The 19,812-nt window shown below is 41.3% G+C and overlaps 1 long non-coding RNA gene across 2 annotated transcripts; it reads left to right on the top strand.

Annotated features, from left to right (window-relative positions):
* The first annotated feature begins 229 nt into the window (after window positions 1-229).
* LOC121027594 (uncharacterized) lies at window positions 230-18,559 on the top strand. Of its 2 annotated transcripts, XR_005788815.1 has the most exons (6): window positions 230-1,304; window positions 2,142-2,498; window positions 4,639-4,770; window positions 12,986-13,143; window positions 14,772-14,993; window positions 18,368-18,559. It is a non-coding gene; the product is annotated as an uncharacterized LOC121027594 (long non-coding RNA). The 2 variants fall into 2 exon arrangements; XR_005788814.1 differs by lacking the exon at window positions 18,368-18,559 and having other exon boundaries at window positions 14,772-15,119.
* Window positions 18,560-19,812: the final 1,253 nt, after the last annotated feature.

Consider the following 19,812-nt stretch of genomic DNA (forward strand, 5'->3'; position numbering starts at 1 on the left):
TAAGCGCTCTCTCGGTGAACAAAGAATTCATGCTATACTCGATATTCCTCAGCCTAAAACTCGCAAACAAGCTCGCAAGTTCCTGGGGGCAGCAGGCTACTGTAGACTATGGATACCTGCTTTGCTGAACTGGCAGTCCCTTTGTATGCCACTCTCAAGGGGTCTCCGGAGTCCTTCACATGGGGGGGAGACTCAAATTAAAGCCTTCCAAGCTTTACGAGAGGCTCTCATGACCCCACCGGCCTTGGCCCTGCCAGATCCCACTAAGCCATTCCATTTGTTTGTAGCTGAGAAAGGGGGAGTAGCTAAGGGAGTTCTGACTCAGCTCCTGGGAACTTGAGGCCGACCAGTGGCCTATTTATCCAAAAGGCTAGACCCAGTTGCTTCCAGATGGCCCACATGCATTCGACAGATAGCTGCCACCACACTACTAGTCAAAGATGCAGATAAACTAACCCTGGGACAGACGTTGTCTGTTACAGGGCCCCATGAAGTGGAGGCCTTACTGCGGGCTCCCCCAGAACGGTGGCTGTCAAATGCTTGGATTACCCAGTATCGAGCATTGCTGCTCGACCAGCCCCGGATACGTTTTTGTGCCCCCGCAGCCTTAAACCCAGCTACTCTGCTGCCCGAAGGACTAGGTCCCCCTCTACATTCTTGCCCAGGGACCTTAGCTACAGTTTTGTTCCTCCGCTCCGATCTCACGGACATTCCCCTACAGGATCCTGATATCAACATGTTTTCAGATGGCAGTAGTTTTGTGTTTCAAGGGCAAAGGTATGATGGTGCTGCGGTTAGGACAGAGGGCAAGGTTCTATGGCAACAGAGCCTTCCCCTGGGAACCTCAGCCCAGCGCGCAGAGCTCATCGCGCTAACTAAAGCTCTGAAATTCTGTAAAAACAAATCAGTTAATGTTTATACGGACAGCTGCTATGCCTTTGCAACTGCGCATGTTCACGGGTCCATCTATTAAGTGCGGCCTCCTCATGGCGAGGGCAAGGACATCAAAAATAAAGCGGAAATTCTAGACCTTGTAACAGCCATCTGGGAACCTGTGAGACTCGCGATCATTCACAGTCCAGGACATCAAAAAGGCAACACCCTAGAGGCAGTCGGAAACTGCCTGGCTGATGCGGCAGCCTGGGAAGCTGCCCTAACTGAAAGTAAAAGTGCTTTGGCACTACGGATCTTGATAGACCCCCTGCTTCCGCCGGAGCCCAATTATACTCTTAAAGATTTGGAGTGGATTTCAAGAAAAGGAAGAAGTATGATACCGGGACAAAAATGGTTTCAGGATCCTGAAGGTAAGATACTCTTACCCGCGGCACTTGGGCAACGCATGGTGTGTCTGCTCCACCAAAGGACTCCTCTGGGAAAAGCAAAGATGGTGGAATTGGTGCGGAAAAAGTTCAGGATGCAAGGGCTGGGAAAAGAGATCGAGGAGATGAAAGATGTGTAAGTTGCGCCCAAGTAAATCAGGATGCAAATAAGGTTTCAGAAGCTTAAAGAGATAGAGGAACTGAGCCAGGCCGGTTTTGGGAAGTAGATTTTTCTGAAATTAAACCAGGGAAATACAGATACAAGTATCAGCTTGTTTTTGTGGATACCCTCTCCGGGTGGGTTGAGGCGTTCCCCACTAAATCAGAAATGGCTCAGGTCACAGTTAAGAAACTATTAAATGAACTAATTCCTAGATTCGGACTGCCACTGAGCATAGGATCAGACAATGGCCCGGCCTTCACAGCACAGGTATTGCAGGGTCTAGCCAGAGCGTTGGAAATAGATTGGAAATTACATCATGCATATAGACCCCAGAGCTCCGGTCAAGTAGAAAGGATGAATCGGACTCTAAAGGAGACCTTAACCAAATTGTCCCTTGAGACTGGCGAAAATTGGGTTGATGTTCTGCCTTTTGCGAGTGCGTTATACTCCATTTATCAAGCGATTATCCCCTTACAAAATCTTATTTGGCAGACCTCCACCTATCTTGCCAAGGCTAGGGGACGGCATAAAGAAACAGCTAGAACAGGACCACTTGTTGGTTTCACTCATGGCCCTGCATCTTGTACAAAAGGAAATAACTAAGGCCTTGAAAGAAGCCTTTGTCCATCCTCCTGTTCTTCCCCACCCCTTTCAACCAGGAGACTTAGTTTGGGTCAAGAGGCACAAGCCTGAAACCCTGGAGCCGCTCTGGAAAGGACCACATACCGTGATCCTGACTACACCAATGGCTGTGAAGACAGACGGTGTCCAAACCTGGATTCATCATTCTCAGGTTAAGAAAAACTGTGCGGAGGCAGAAACACCCAGGACTGATACGGGACCAGAGAACAAACAGCGATGGAAGGTCAAAAGGCACCCAGAGGATCCTTTAAAGATAAGACTGATGCGGGAATAATAATTGTCTGGGTTTGTATAAGCTTGGGAGACTGTGGAACTGCACCCCTTGTCTTTTTGGCCATACCAATGGGAACTCAGACACTGTCACACGGAAGGTGGTAACGTCTAACGCCTCTTGTACTATGCCTTGTTTCTTGTTTGACCTGTGTGACCTGGTAGGAGAAGGATGGGGGTTGTAAACCTGGGCAAGAGCTCTCAGGAACATTGGGGAGAACAATTGTGGATGTGGAAATAGGGCACTAGAGCGAAATTCGGCTAAGATGCAGATAGAAAAAAATGAATGTGAAGGAGAGGGTCAATACCACTGTGCCAAATTGGGTTGTGAGACGCTAGCCCACTGGTTAACAGGACAGGACCTTGACCCCCTAATTACTCTCCTTAGAACCCCGAACCCCCAATGTGAGGCCCAAGGAAAATGTAACCCAACACCAGCTCATCTATTTTCTCCTCATTCTGAGATACTGGGCACACTTGGGGCCTCCGAATGTATGATGTCATTATGCCCTTGGAGTTCGAGACCAATTTTAACCCTAGGGGACCTCCAAGGGCAGGGTTGGTGCATAGTGTCTCATGCCAACAATTCTGGAGCAATTAGAGGCCCTCAGTTTAGTAAGGAAAAATCTTAGAGCCAGGGAACGTGCCAGGGAGGCCAGCAATAATTGGTATCACTCTTGGTCCCCCTGGCTCACATCGCTGCTCACCACCATAGCTGGGCCACTGCTATTGTTACTTCTCAGGTTAACTATCAGCCCATGCATTATCAATTGCTTAGTACAGTATGTCAAGAGGTGAGTTGGTGAAATAAAAATTATGATGATTAGGTCCAACTATGTCCCCTTAGTTCCTAATGATGAATCAAGGGATTGATTCACGGACAAGAAAAGGGAAATGTAAGGGTTAAATTGTAGTGTAGGGCTAACCTGTAGCCTTAAGAAATAACAGCTTTGTTTTAACACTATAGGTTAAGAGATAACAGCCTTATCCTATCAATCAAGGGATGGATTAGTGTTTGATTGGATTGGGGCAAGGACCTGTTTGAACTGTTGCCACCTGGGAACTATTCCTTTGTTCTGCTCCCAGGTGATAATAAGATGATGTGGTCAGCTATAAAAGCTCTGAACCTCGGCTGTTCGAGACTGTACTCTGGTCAAGAGTGTTGGTCCCGATCTAGCAGTTTGCCTTGCCTCTCATTGCAATAAACTTTGTTGTGACTGTCACTGGTGCCTGTAGCATTCTGTTTCAGGAATTGTGTGGATGCAACACATCCAATGGCTTTTAGTCTAAACTGGTAGACCAGCAATTACCATACCATGTTTGTTCACATAGAGAAAGAGCATATGGACTACTTGTGAAAACACATAGAAGACACATCCCTCTTATACCTGTCAGGGAATAAGGGAAACTTTTGTTATCATTGAAAGTAGAACCCAGTCCCAGATTACTCTAGCCAACAGTCTAGGACCAGACAAAAAAAAAAAAAAAAAAATCCTTTCCAAAAGCTGTATACTATGCAGCTCAGCATTTTAGTTTATGACCCATATCATGGCTGCTAACAAAGGAGACAGTGAAACTAATTGATAAAGGGGTATTGCTAGGTTTCTTAAAATTATTTTTAACACTTATTCATTTTTGAGAGACAGAGTATAAGTGAGGGGAGGAGCAGAGAGAGGGAGACACAGAATCTGAAACAGGCTCCAGGCTCTGAGCTGTCAGCACAGAGCCCGACACAGGGCTTGAGCCCACAGACCACAAGATCATGACCTGAGCTGAAGTCGGCCGCTTAACCGACTGAGCCACCCAGGTGCCTCTTTATTTTTTTTTTTATAGAGTTTTGAGAAGTAAAAAAAAATTTAAAAATTAAAAAACTAGAAAGATCAGCCTCCAAATTATTTCTCCTCTGCCAAGCAAATTTTCCAAGTATTATAAGTTAAAGATCAGCCTCTTGTCCCCAAAACAACTTATGTACCCGCCAGAACCCTGTTAACCTATCTATAACCCATCTATTGCCACCACTGATTGAGAGCTCACCATCAGCAGGCTCTGGGCTGAGGACTTTACATGGTGTATTGCATTTCATCCATCTGACAGCTTTCATGTTTGGGATCCTTAGTACCTATCCAGATAGGGAAACCCAGAAGGAGTTTAAATGCTTTGCCCAAGACATACAGATAATAAGTAATGGAGTGGCATTTGTAGTAAAGACTTTCTGACTCCAAACTTTCTTTTTCAAAACTCCAGACTTTCTTACTTCTGTCTTGGACTTACTGTGTGTCAAGTACAGTTACCATCACTTAAGATACGGAGGTGAAGGTAACCTGGAGGAAAGACGAACAAGGAATGACAAAACCCCAAGGCTGTCATATGTCATGGGTAAGTGTGGTGAGAAGCTCTACTCATCCCCCAGCTACTGTCCCCCTCCACACTCATGCTGCTCTGTCACCTGCACTCCTTACTTGTTCCTTAAATACACAAATATTCGTACCTCAGGGCTTTTGCGTTTCCTTCTAGGTTTGCATGTAGTTTATCCCTCATATCACCTAGGTCTGTGCTCAGATATCTGCTTAGCTAATCTGCACCCCTTTCCACTATATTCTTCCCGTGTTTTATTTTTCTTCATATCATTTAGCACTATCTGTATGCATGAATGTTTACATACACATACTCATTTATCTACCAGCGACTCCCCAGTTAGAATTTAAACTTCATGAAATCGGGGCTTTGTTTTATTGTCTATTTTATGTCCGGTGCTGGTAGGTGACCAGTAAATATTTGTGAATAAATGGATGTGTCTCCTGGATGGCCTGGTGTTATGAGTGGTTAATGAAATAGGCTGTCCCTGAAAAGTAGAACTAAAAGAAAAGTATAAGTCCCTATATACTTGTTTTCCCACTAAAGGTCTGGATCTATAATCTGAGTTAAGGTTCCCAAAGAAGCCTCCTGCTTCTACGAGACAACATTCCTTTTCTTTGTCAGATAAACCTCTCTGTCTGTGAGAGGACCAGGTTTTAGACCACAATTGGGATTCTGAGCAAACATTCAGTCCCCACAACAGACTTTTCATTCTTCGTCATGAGTCCCATGTAGATCTCCTTGTCAGCAAGTCTGACTCTCAAGACACACTTACTGTGTTTCTGGGATGCCCTTGGTGAAGTTTAGGGCATAACTTTATCTACTTTGCTATAAGATGATAGAGACGCATGCTATGTAAAAATGGCTAAAGTTATTCATATATGCCTAGTAGAAGTGGGACCATGGATTTACATGGCTCAAAAGCTGACTCTGAAACTATTGTTCCTTGGGCCCTATAATGACATCCTCTTGGTAATATCTCTTTTAATGAAGACGATGCATTCCAATGAAACCCTTAAGTGCAATAATTTATCAGAGGAGTAATGGCCTAGAAAGTCCCAGGGGGGTGATCCAGCTTTGGCAACTAGTGTGTTGCTTCTATTTCCCCCAAATTGCTTAAGAAAAAATAGATTCAGAGAAGCCAGTGTATACAGAAGCATCAGTGAGGCTCCATTCTCCAGGGTAGTCCTCAGCCTCATCCCTGCAACTGTAGTTGCCAAGAATTTGTGTAATTTAAAAACAAAACAAAACAAACACTCTTAATTTATTTTTTATTTTGTTATTTGTTTTTAGAAAGAGAGAGAGTGCACAAGCAGGGGAAGAGCAGAGGGAGAGGGTGAGAGAGAGAATCTCAAGCAGGGTCCACACTCAGCACGGAACCCATGGGATCATGACCCGAGCCGAAATCAAGAGTTGGATGCTTACCTGACTGAGCCACCCAGGCGCCCCAACACTCTGCCCTTTAAAATAATGGTGTACTTCATAGGTACCAGATGCTCATGAAATCTTTATTGATAAAATCTCATTTCTTGCCATTCAGTGCCACTCTGAACACACAGTATGGTGGGAAAATGCATTCACATTCCAAAGACCTAGATAACAACTTAAAGGCTTAATTTTGGGTAAGCATTGCCATCACTACACACACATACAGAGGCTCGTCCATGCCCTGCAGTCATCAGGCACAGCCTGTACATGCTCTCTTTGATCCCTGAATAGCATCACATCTAGTGAAGATGATGGAGACCGCCTTACCTGGGCTCTCCCTATTCTCATGACCAGGCAAGGACCCACCTTCTCCCCAGTCAGGCCAGGCCCTAAACTATTCTTGAGATAAAGTCCCTGCATCCTCAGATGTTGCCTTAACCACCGTCATCTCAAAACATAGACATCAAATGGAATTGAATCTTCAGCAAGTTCTTTGAAGATCAGAAACTCTCTAAGCCCACTCCAAACCTTGGTCAGAGGATCTTTGTATCCAACGGGCTGTAAATAGCTCTTATTTATGGAGCCCTTTACTATGTGCTAGTGTGGTTGGAGCATAATGAGCAAAGGGTAGGGAAGTAGGAGGTGAGGTGAACACAGGTAGATAGGGCCCAGATCAAGAAAACACTTGTTTAGAGGGATTTGAGAGACCTGAGAGGTCCCCTTTCAATAGGTCACAAAGCTTGTTATTGACAAAGCTGGGACTCAAATCCAGGCCTACCTGCCCCCCTGGCCCATGCTTTTAACAATTATGGTGTCCTAATTGCACTCATTACCATTGTGTCAACTTTCTTTAGAAATTTCCACTTTTTATTTATAATTTATTTTTTTTCCAGTCCATCTTCCCTTTTCTTAAATCCCTTCATGGGCAAATTTCTTAAAATATCCATCTATACCCATTGCCTCCCAATTCCCAACACCCACCCTCCTCTCTGTCTTGTAAAATCCATTCTCTGCTCCAATTCTTTCAGGAAACCCCTTCCTCATGGAGTTCCAGTGTGGTTACTGAACCTCAATTCTAATGGATTTTTTCAGCCCTTATTTCTCTCAATGTCTCTACAGCATTTAATACCTTTTCCTTCCGGAAAATCTCTTCTCCTTTAGCTTCTGTCACAGCAAAACAACTTCTTATGCTCCTATGCTCCTATATATGCTCCTGTCCCCCATATTTGTGATTGTGCTTCTGTTCTCAACCCTCTTCTCTAGGTAGTCATTTTCCTCAGGTCAACTACCACCTAGAAGTACATGATTCTTAAGCACTACAGTGTCTTGAATTCTTCTATTGTAAATCAGCTCATGGACTGAATTCTTCTTTCATCCCCAATTCATTTCTCCTATTACACTTCTTATTTCTTTCATTTTTAATTTTTAAAATTGTTTTAATGTTTATTTTTCAGAGAGAGAGAGACAGAGAGAGAGAGAGACAAAGCATAAGCAGGGGAGGGGCAGAGAAAGAGGGAGACAGAATCTGAAGCAGACTCCAGGCTCTGAGCTGTCAGCACAGAGCCCGATGGGGGACCCGAACCCACAGACCATGAGATCATGACCTGAGCTGAAGTCAGATCCTTAACCGATTGAGCCACCCAGGTGTCCCTCTTCTTATTTATTTTAAAGGCAACCTAATTCTTCTAGTACGTGAGGCTGGGAAACTTAGTCATCCTAGAACCTTCACTCAATTCTCATAGCTCATTGCTCAACAAATCATGTCAATTCCATCATGACAACATTTCTTCTATGCATCAATCTCTTCTATCACACTGCCATATTTTAATTTCATATTATCTCTCACCTTAATTATTGAACATACTTTTCTGCTTTCCTATACATTGACACGAAAGCAATCTTTGAAAAATTTAATCCAACATTCCAATTAGTCCTCATGCCCTCATAATAAAATATGTACTCTTAACTATGGCTTAATGGTATCAATCAGGACAGGTTGGGATTTGCTGAAGTAATAAACAACCTCTAATGTGTCCATACCTGAATGATACATTTCTTTTTATTTTCCTCCTTTATTTTTATTGAGGCAAAATTGATATATAACATTATATTAGTTTCAGGCAGACAAGATATTCAATATTTGTATACACTATGAATTGATCACCACAAAGTCTAGTTACCAATCGTCACCATATAAAGTTACAAAACATTGTTTTCCCTTGTGATGAGAACTTTCAGTATTATTCTCTTACTAACTTTCAAGTGTGCACTATAGTATTATTAACTATAGTTGTTGTGCTGTGCATACATCCCCAAGCCTGATTTATTTTTAATTGGAAGTTTGTACCTCTTGATCCCCTTCACCTTTTCACCCAGCTCTAACCACCCCCTCCACACTAGCAACCATCGTTTTGTTCCTTGTATCTGTGAATTTTGCTTTGCTTTGTATTGTTTCATTTGTTTCTTTTGTTTTTTAGATTCTACATATAAGTGAAATTATACACCATTTGTCTTACTCTGTCTGACTTATTTCACTTAGCATAATTTAAAGGTTCATACATGTCACAAATGGCAAGATATTATTCTTTTTCATGGCTGAGTAGTATTTGTATATATGGATATATAATGGATATATGTATCCATTCATCCATCAATGGACACTTATGTTGCTTCCATATCTTAGCTATTGTAATAATGCTGCAACGAACATAGGGGTCCATATATCTTTTTGAATTAGTGTTTTCATTTTCTGAATACTTAGTAGCAGAATTTCTGGATCAATCATATAGCAGTTCTATTTTTAATTTTTTGAGGAAACTCCATACTATTTTCTATAGTGACTGCACCAATTTACACTCTCAAAACATTCCCAAAAACAGTGCACAAGGACTCCCTTTTCTCCACATCTTCACCAATATTTGTTATTTCTTGTCTTCTTTATAATAACCATTCTGACAGGTGTGAGGTGATATCTGATGATGGTTTCTATTTATATTTCCCTGATGATTAGTGATATTGAATATCTTTTCATGTACCTGTTGGCCATCTGCACATCTTCTTTGTGAAAATGTCAATTCAGATCCTCTGCCCATATTTTAGTCAGAATGTTTGTTTGTTTTGCTATTGAGTTGTATGAATTATTTATATATTTTGGATATTAATACCTTATCAGATAAATAATTTGCAAATACCCCATTCAGTATGTTGCTTTTTAATTTTGTTGCTTTAATTTTCCTTTGCTGTGTGGAAGCTTTTTATTTTGATGTAGTTCCGTTTGTTTATTTTTGCTTTTGTTGTCTCTGTTTTTGCTGTCAAATCCACACAATCGTTGCTAAGATCAATGTCAAGGAGATTACCACCTATGTTTTCTTCTAGAGGTTTTATGGATTCAGGCATTACATTCAAGTCTTTAATCCATTTTGAGTTAATTTTTGTGTAAGATAGTGGTTTAGTTTCATTCTTTTGTATCTGACTGTCCAATTTTCCTTGTGTGCCTGGAATAAATCTCACTTCATCATGATGCATCATCCTTGTATTTTATAGTTGAATTTGGCTTGCTAATATTTTGTTGAGGATTTTTGCACCTATATTAATCAGGGATATTGGAGTATAATGTGTGTGTGTGTGTGTGTGTGTGTGTGTGTGTGTGTGTCCTTGTCTTGTTTTGGTAGTAGGATATCACTGGCCTCATAAAATATATTTGGAAGCATTTATTCCTCTTCAATTTTTTGGAAGAGTTTGAGAAGGATAGGTATTAAATCTTTGAATGTTTGGTAGAATTCACCAGTAGAGCTGTCTGGTCCTGGGCTTATGTTTGTTGGGAGATTTTTGATTATTGTTTCAATCTCCTTATTAGTAATTGGACTATTCAGATTTACTATTTCTTCCTAATTCAGTCTTGGAAGAATGTATGTTTCTACGAATTTAACCATTTCTTAAAGGTTGGCCAACATTTTGTTATATAATTGTTCTTAGTAGTCTTGTATGATCCTTTGTATTTCTGTGGTATCAGTTGTAAGTTCTTTTTCATTTATGATTTATTTGAGCCTTCTTTTTTCTTGGTGAATTTAGCTAAAGATATGTCAATTTGTTTATCATTTCATAGAACCAGGTCTTAATTTTAGTTCTTTTCTATTGTCTTTTAAATCTCTATTTCATTTATTTCTTCTCTGATCTTTGTTCTTTCCTTCCTTCTACTGATTTTGGGCTTCGTTTGTTTTTCTTCTGCAAGTTGCTTTAGGTGTAAAGTTAGATTGTTTATTTGAGATTTTTCTTGTCTCTTGATGTCAGCCTGCATCAGTATCAACTTCCTTCTAAGAACTGCTTTTGCTGCAGCTCATAGATTTGGTATGTTGTATTTCCATTTTAATTTGTCTCAAGGTATTTTTTTATTCCACTTTTGATTTCTTCATTGACTCGTTGGCTGTTCAGGAGCATCTTGTTTAATCTCCACATATTAGTGACTATTCCAGTTTTCGTCTTATGATTGATGTGTAGTTTCAAAATATTGTAGTCAGAAAAGGTGCTAGATGTGATTTCAATCTTCTTCAATTTATTGAGACTTATTTTGTGGCCTAACATATTATCTACCCTAGAGAATGTTTCATGTGCACTTGAGAAGAATGTGTATTCTTCTATTTTTGGATGGAATGTTCTGCATATATCTATTAAGACCATCTGGTCTAGTGTGTCATTCAAGACCAATGTTTCTTTATTGATTTTCTGTCTGGATACTCTAGCCATTGATGTAAGTAGGGTATTAAAGTCCCCTACTACTATTGTATTGCTGTCAATTTCTCCCTTTAGGTCTGTTAACAATCGCTTTGTATACTTAGGTACTCTTATGTTGGGAGCACAAATATTTACAAATGTTATATTGTCTTGTTGAATTGACCTCTTTACCATATGTAATGCTTTTCTTTGTCTTTTATCACAGTCTTTGTTTTAAAATCTGTTTCATCTCATATTTTCTCCAGCTTTCTTTTGGTTTCCATTTGCATGAAATGTGTGTTTCTGTTCTTTCACTTTCAATCTGTTTGTGTCCTTAGATCTGAAGTGAGTCTCTTGCAGGCAGCATATGGATGGGTTTTGGTTTCTTATACATTCATCCATTCTGTATCTTTTGATTAGAGAATATAGTCTATTTACATTTAAATTAATCATTGATAGGTATATGCTTATTGTCATTTTGTTAATTTATTTCTGATTGTTTTGTAGTTCCTCTTTGTTCCTTTCTTCTTCTCTTGTGATTTGATGACTTTCTTTAGTGTTAGGTTTAGATTCCTACATTCCCTGAGAGCTACTCCATAGCCTCTAGGTGTATAGAAAACCTAAAGCACGCCTTTCAGGTTGAAGCTCCAGGACAAGTAAATAGGCCTTTTTCACAGGAAGACTGGAGGATATGTTTCAGTCTACTGTGTAGTGTCCTGGGAGTGGTGGCCTGCCAAGAGCTGTCTCTCTGTTTGTTACAGTACTGTGGACTCAGGAATGCAAGGCCCCCTGACCACTAAAACCAGGCAATCAAGGAGAGTCCCCTGTGTGGTCTGCAAATGTGCACCAGCTTTAGCAGGGCAGTGGATGAGCACAGGAACCGTATACCCCTGCTGGTGTTAGCAGGGCAGTGAGAGAGAGCATTTATTTTTCATTCACACGACATCTGATGGGTTCAAAGGAACCTGATATGACTCTTCACAGAAGCTGCCCTCTACAAGATGGCTCAGTATTACACTGCCATGTCAACACATGTTTTTATAATCTTATGACAACACAACCAGATATAGAGTTGAATACCAGTAATTAAGTGCTTCTTCCTATACACATTCCATTGGATACAGGAAATCAGATGGCCATGCCTAATTTCAAGGTGTATGTAAGTATAGTCCTTCCCTGTGTCCAGAAAAAGAGGGCAACAAGACTTCAGTGAATAGTAAAAAAGTTCGCCACAGCTTGCACATGTTTGAATGGTCTGTTCCCTGCTTTTCTAGCTAAGCTTATCTTTGGTTACTCTCATCCCTCTTTCAACAATCTACGTCCCGGCCTTCCTGCAGTAATTCCAGTTTTCCCAAACACAATTTGACTTTCTTCCATACATTCTTGCTTAAATTCCCAAGATTCATAATTAAGGTTATCTATCCAATAAAACTTTCCTGACCCTCAAGAACATATTAGATGCTCTGTTAATGGGTCTGCATAGACCTGCATTTATTGTATTAACATAGATTTTTCATTGACTGTACTGAAATTGATTGTACTGAAATTTCTTTGACTGTGATATTACCCTGAGGCTCTGAGAATAGGTAGCATTTCTTATTCATATTCATATTCATATCTTACTCAGACCCATCTAATAGGTGCTCAGTAAAAATTGGTTCAATAACTACATTATCTAGCACATAAAGTCCAGGTTTCTTAACTTGACCATTATCTGGCTCCTACCTCCTTTCCAGGGTTGGCTCTGTTATGTGCCTTTATGAACCTTATTTTATCACACAGTTAAGTTACTTACTATTTCTATTACATGTCCCACATTTTCCAATCTTTGCATCTTTGTTCATACTGCTTCTTTATCATGAAATCTTTCTTAGCCACATTTTTGTACTTTTAGGTCCTACAGATATTTCAAAGGCCAGTTCTAAAGACAGTTCTATTTCCAACCTGAAATAATGTCTCCCTCCTCTAAATGCCCATCAAATTTTACCCATAGCCTATAATACTACTTTATCAAACAAAGTGCTCAGTAAAGGTTTGTGGGATGAATGTTGAATGTTCTACACAGTATAAAATAATTTCCATTCCCTTCTCACCTCAGAAACAAGAAGTGGGGACATCAAAAATACATGAAATATTCAACACCCTCTTCGGTCCCTATTAACAAGCTGCTGGAACCATGACCCTAGAGTGCACAAATATCTGTGCAACTTTAAATGAATTATCAACAATCAACATTTTGCCAAGGAAAACCAATAGGTATGTCTTATTTGTTGTTTTTCCTTATTCTTTCTTCCTGTTGGATTTATTAATGCCCATATCATTGGAGCAATAATAAGCCCTAAAATTAATGTCCAATGTCTTTTCTGGCTTAAGACTTAATTTATTCCCCAAGCCTTAGACTCTGGCACAATTAGGTTTTGATGCATGTACATTTCTGCTTACTCGGGACTTAGTAGGAAAGGACTCCACATTTTGAATGGCCTCATAAATATATATTGAATTTAATTTTCTAACATGCAAAACCCATTTTCCTGTTGTTCAAAAGTTTTTTCAGGCTGGGGGTAGAGCAAGTTTCTATTAAGTATTTTTGTGGTGTGCCATTAATTAGTTCATAAATCAACATGTCTCAGAATTGCACAGATTACCCTAAAGCCAATACACTTAGCATCACAACATACAACTGCATTCTTCAGTCTCACCCATGTCTTGCAAAGGTTTTGTTCCAAGCAATTAAGATTGTTGGGGTCACTTGGACATTAATAAGTCAGTCATACTTCAACAGTTTTTACTACATTCCTTTAAAAAAACGTTACTATATTTAATTATACAATTACATAGTTTACAAAAATATCAGTGGAGAAAATACTGATGAACTAAAAGATAAAAAAGCCTCCCAAGATCCTCACCGGCACAAGAAACAACCACAGTTAATATGCATGTTTTTAGTTCATTCAATCCCTAAGCCTTTCTTTCTTTATTGTTTTAAAACTACTTTCTCACTTCTAGTCAAAATGCCTTATGTGCTTTATTGCCCACATTCACTGCTGGTCACTATGCTTTTTTTTTTTTTTTTTTTTTTTTTTTTTTTTTTTTTTTTTTTTTTTTATTTTTTTTTTTTTTTTTTTTTTTTTTTTTTTTTTTTTTTTTTTTTTTTGATGAGACTATGAAATTGTGAATTCTCTCAGTGGAACAAGAACAGGAATAGGAGCAACAACTCAAAAGATAAGAATTATCTTACATTGGATACTCTCCTCTTGCTTCCAGTGTCACTAAAGCCACAGACTGGTCTGGCTCCATTACATACCCTGCTGGTGCAGCCACTCTGCCCTCACCTGGGCACAGGCAAGGAGTATGCACAGAAGCCACGGGCCTCTGCCTTTCCTGACTTGAAGTTCTTCAGACTTTAAAAGTGTATAGGGGCGCCTGGGTGGCGCAGTCGGTTAAGCGTCCGACTTCAGCCAGGTCACAATCTCACGGTCCGTGAGTTCGAGCCCCGCGTCGGGCTCTGGGCTGATGGCTCGGAGCCTGGAGCCTGTTTCCGATCCTGTGTCTCCCTCTCTCTCTGCCCCTCCCCCGTTCATCTGTCTCTCTCTGTCCCAAAAATAAATTAAAAAAAAGTTGAAGAAAAAAAAAAAAATTAAAAAAAAAAAGTGTATAGATGAGGAGCGCGTGGGTGGCTCAGTCGGTTAAGCATCTGACTTCAGCTCGGGTCATGATCTCATGTTTTATGATTCTGAGCCCCCCGTCGGGCTCTGTGCTGACAGCTCAGGGCCTGGAGCCTGCTTCGGATTCTGTGTCTCCCTCTCTCTCTGCCCTTCCCCCACTTGCACTCTGTCTCTCTCAAAAATAAATAAACACTAAAAAAAGTGGTTTTTTGTTTTAAGTTTATAGATCAAATGAGGAAGCAAAGACACATGATGGAGGAAAATGGCAAAACATTTAGCTATGACTTTGGCTGAAAGCAGAGTGGCCTGGAGACAGATTCCTTTCTTTTTCTTCACCCCTAGATCCAAGCTCCAAAAGATATAAGTAGGCCAAAATCATCATTACTGATAATGTTCCAAGGCAGGGGTCATTCATTATAAACAAATAAGCACATGATCCAGGTAATGTGTCTGGTCAACTACTCCAACTCCCACCCCACCCCCAGAGCATGATTACAGGAGGCTCTTTTCCATCAGTCCCTGACTTAATTGGAACATTGAAGATTAGGCCCATTTTCATTCCCAAACTTTCTTGACATCTAGACCCACATAAGCCTTACTTTCTAATTACCAGGTAAATTCAAAAACTGAAAATATTCTTCTCTCAGAGATGGTTAAGACTGATTTTTTTCTTCAATCATCCACTAACATAGGTTAGTGTTCTCACTAAGTATTCAAAGGAAAAGGAGGCAGAAAGCACAACTATTTGAAAAAAAAGATTTACCAAGGTAAATGAGCCAATAGGAACTTCTTCATGACACATGCTGGAAGCGGATGGAAGGGATGAAGCATGCTAAACTCACAGAGGAGTAAAGAATGGAGAACTGTAGTGAAATAGAGCGGGAGATGCAGGTATTATTCAGATAGGTCTTCAGGGAAGACAAAACAAGGCGGAGCACCCTGGAAAGGGCAAATACATCCATTAAAAGAAGAGGAGAAAAGCTGAAGAGGCAGAGTGAAGCAAGGAGGCTGAAGAGGAGAAAGGGAACGCAAGAAGGAAGTAGATAGGGCACCATTCCCTGACCTTCTGTGTACTTCTCCTGGAGAAAGGAGCTCAGACACTGCCTTTCATGCTGTTCCCATGGCTCTGAAAGATGAACTTCACTGAGGGAGAAAAACACTGGCCATGTCTTCAGTTCCACGTAAAGTCCATTTTTCAATGTGGCCTAGAGTGAAATGAGCACTTGATTCTGTAATGTCTCCTTGTGCATATTTCCATATATTCAACATCTCTTTTTTTTTTATAATTCTTACTCTGTAAGTAAAAAAATTTCCTAAGCCAGAGAGGCCTCCTTAAGTGACAAAGCCACGTAAAACAAAACCAAACAAAAAGCAATGAACTGTGGAGAATCACAAACATCGGTTCATCTATCCACCTGTGCAACCATTCCTTACCTATTCATTTCTCGTCTGTTCATTATTTCTTTGTCAATTCTTATTTATTCACTCTTTATCCCATGAAGGCACTGTTATTAGTCATGAATAGATCAATAAAATGAAGATTTTTATCTTCAATGAGTTTTCTCTCTGAGATATAATCACCATTTCCATTCTGGCAAAAACACACAAGAAATTCCTTGTTTTTTTGTCTTAATCCTGCATTCCTAGCTTTGGGTCCTAGTCTCCAAAATACACAGAGAAAAAGCCTCTCCAGAGCAATAGCCTAATTATGTTATCAACTTAAGGGGGGGGGCAAAAAAACCCTTTTATTTGCATTAGATCTCTCAGTATTCAACAGGTTTTCTTTTACTAGGAGAAACAAACCATGCTGAGCTCCACCTGTAGCCTGCCATGCAGTGAGTGGCTGACAGACCCATCCCTTTCTTTTCCCCCTTTAAGACTGTTCACATCCCCCCACCCTGTGAGAGAAGCTCAATGGGGTTTAATCACTCTCATTAAGAAAAGTCTAAGACTAATCAAGGTGACTAGAGTTCACAGATACCTGGTATCTGACCCTTAATCCAGTATTCTTTTCACCTGACACCTCACCACCTATTGGTTGGACAAATACTAGGGGAAGAAATTAAAATGGCAAAGAAAATTCCATTTGGCTTTGAACGGTTGGAAGCTGTTTGCACCACAGGGATTTTTCTGCACCTCCATGGAGATGACCGACCCCTCAGCTCCCACACACCTTGGTCTCTACAACATACTAGGTCCTCTTCTGCAGTAGCAACAAGAACTTTGCTTGGCTGGCCTCTCAGAAATCCTGTCAGGTGAAAAGCAGCAGCTTCCCAGTGACAGCCGCTGCCATTCCCTCCTTCTGCCATCAGAATAAAAGCCAAAGTTCTCATAATGGGCTTGAGGCAAGAGACCATTAAGCTCTCCATCGTCTGCCACCCTGCACCCCCGCTCTCTGTTCTGGCAAAGGCGCCACAACAGGGCGCCCTTGCTGACTCAGAACAGACTAAGCTTCCTCCTACCACAGGGCTTTTGCTCTGCTGTTTCCTTGGCCTGGAACACTCTTTTCCCAGATACCCTCAGTGGCCACTTCTATGCTGCCTTTAAGTCCTTGCCCATGTGTCACTTTTTCCATAAGGCTCACCGTGTCCGCCATACTTATCATGTCAACTACCTCCTTCTTGGCTCACCCCTCTTTTTTTTTCTGTTGGTTTTGTGTGTGTGTGCCAGAGCACTTATCATCTTCTAAAATATATATTGTACTTAATATGCTGATTACTTATCTTCTGTTCCTGCCTCCTTTGCTTATATTATCCAAAGGTATAACACAAGAGGCACATGGGGCATGTTTATCAAGATTTTGTTGAATGAATGAACGAACACATCCCTAGACAGAAGTCCCAAGTTGATTAAAATAGATGCATGGTAGATATCATTCCTATACTGAGATCCATGGGAGCGATTAAGTCTTTCAAACAGTTATCTTTTATAACATTAGAGTTGCTGAAGTATCTTTTGTTGTTGTTGTTTTTTCCCCTCATGGAAATAATTCCCAAGAGATCCTGGGCTCCCTTAATCCTGCACTATCTCCCCGCAGGAGCCACATCCCCCAGAGCCGCCTGCACTGTCAAAGCAATTAAGGGGCTGCACTGACTGGAGCTCCTTCCTGCCCCATCTGAGCCAGGCTTCCGTTTAAGGCAGTCCACCTGGAGGCCACCCCTTGCGTACCCAGTCAAGGCTGCTCACACCTTAGCTTCCCCGGCCGGCAGCGTGTTTTCCTGTTTAGTCCATGTTAACATTCCACTGCAGGTTCTCCTAACTGGCACCTATTCTGTCTGATAAACCTCGTCCTCCCCCTTCCTGTTCCAGTCTTCTCTTCTCTTATAGAAACATTATTTATTTATAACATACCCTAACAGACAACTCTAAAGCCAAGAAGGAAGAAGGAAGCGTACCTCTTCCCAACAATACCCACGTGGGATATGAAGGGCGATTTTTCCCCTTGCAAGAGAAAGGCTAGAAGAGTGGCATAGGCTTAAAGGAGCCAGAGCTGGTGAGGTGGGGATGAAGATCTGGGGAGCCACCATCAGGGTGGGCTTGCTACACCATCTCCTCCGGAGCCCCCCTCCCAAAGCCCTCCTCATGCTTCCTCCTCAGTGAGGCACCAATATATATTTGGAAGTGGAAAGCTCTGACCTCTCGCATCTGTTTAAGTGGGCCATGCACCACAGAATGCATCTTGCAGGGGGAGGGAGCAAGGAGAGCTTTTAATTTTCCTTAATTTGTCTCGGTTTTCATTTCCATTTGAATGGTATGTGTCAGAAGACCTCTGTGTGGTGAAATGTCTTACCCTTGTCATTATTTCCTCTCCACAGTCTGCCTCATGCCCAGGAACTACACCTAGGAGTCGTTTCTGGCAGGAGCCCATCCCTTCTTGAACTTTCTGGGTATGTCTCCAATCCACCTTTGCTGCATTATAACAAGAATACCTGTGACCATTTTTAGGGTATGGGGCATAGGCTTTCAGGAGGTTGCTTTGCAATAAATAATTATTGATCCACTGCTTACCCACCTAAGTAAGACATTTGTAATCTTGTGACCATGTTGCACAATGTCTGGGAGGCCACATGAGCCATTACCAGAGAAAATCCAATCTTACTCTTAGCCCATCACAAACATGCTGAGGCCAGAGCATGGCACAAACAGGATCTTTACGGCTCTCCTCGGGTTCAGAGGGAGGCCTGCCTCTCCTCTCTCCTTTCTCCTTTAGGTCTCTCTGCCCCCCCCCCCCCCCGAGTCCCGTCTCCACCTAGTTATGGCTTCCATGCATGCTAAGTAGATAATCACACTATTTAGCATAAAGCATCTGAAAGACAAACAGACTCTGATTTGTTAATATCTGTCATCTCTCAAGCATAATATTAAGAGTTAAAAACCTAAGGAGCTCTGACTGCATGGCAGACACTGTGCTAAGCACCTTATGTGTATTATCTCATTCAAAGTCACAGACTGGGAGGTGACACACAGAAAGCCATACAGCTCAGTAGTAGATAATTCAGAATCCAAATGCAAGCTGTCTAATTCTAGAGCTTCATGAAGTAGGACCTAGAGCAGTACTGAGAAGGTTAAATGAGCTGAGACATACAAAGCATGTAAAACATTGCCTGGCACATGCACATGCTGAGACTCCAGGCAAAGCCGTGCTTCCCGCAGGGACGGACATGGATAGAACCAACCAGGAGGAGGGAAAGAGGAGGTAAGTGGTGTCACACACTCATTATTTGGAAAGTGTATATGAAGAGCAAAGGTTAAAAAAAAAAAAGTTGCATGGGGAAGCTTTCTTTCCCACAGCAAATCTACAGAGTGACTACTAAGGGCCAGGCCCTATGCTAGGTAGAAAGACGCAACCTAATTATTGCCTCAAAAAAAACACAGAGGAACAGACTTATAAATGGATAAGTCCACAAAGTGTTGTAGGCCTTATTAGAGCAGGATTTACAGAGAAGAGGGAGCAGCTGATTCCTACAGGGGTGGGGTTCAGGCGGGAAGGATTTCATAGGAGTGCCATTGGCCAGAATGAGGACCTCCAATTTGTAATACAACTACCACAACAACAAGGGGCCTTGGAATCAACATTTTCCTAGTTCCATCTGCTAAGCCTGGCAGCTTCCAGGAGCCGCTCACAGACGTCTGAAAGATATTTCTGGTCACATCCCCCCTCGTCAGTACAGTAGGAAGCAGACATTGTTCACTACTGCCGTATGCTTATGAAGTGTAGAGATTAAATCCAAACACACAGTCACATAAACCTCTTTAGCTT

This window comes from Herpailurus yagouaroundi, unplaced genomic scaffold (assembly GCF_014898765.1).
Source record: "Herpailurus yagouaroundi ecotype Mexico unplaced genomic scaffold, PumYag 77, whole genome shotgun sequence".
Classification (NCBI taxonomy): domain Eukaryota; kingdom Metazoa; phylum Chordata; class Mammalia; order Carnivora; family Felidae; genus Herpailurus; species Herpailurus yagouaroundi.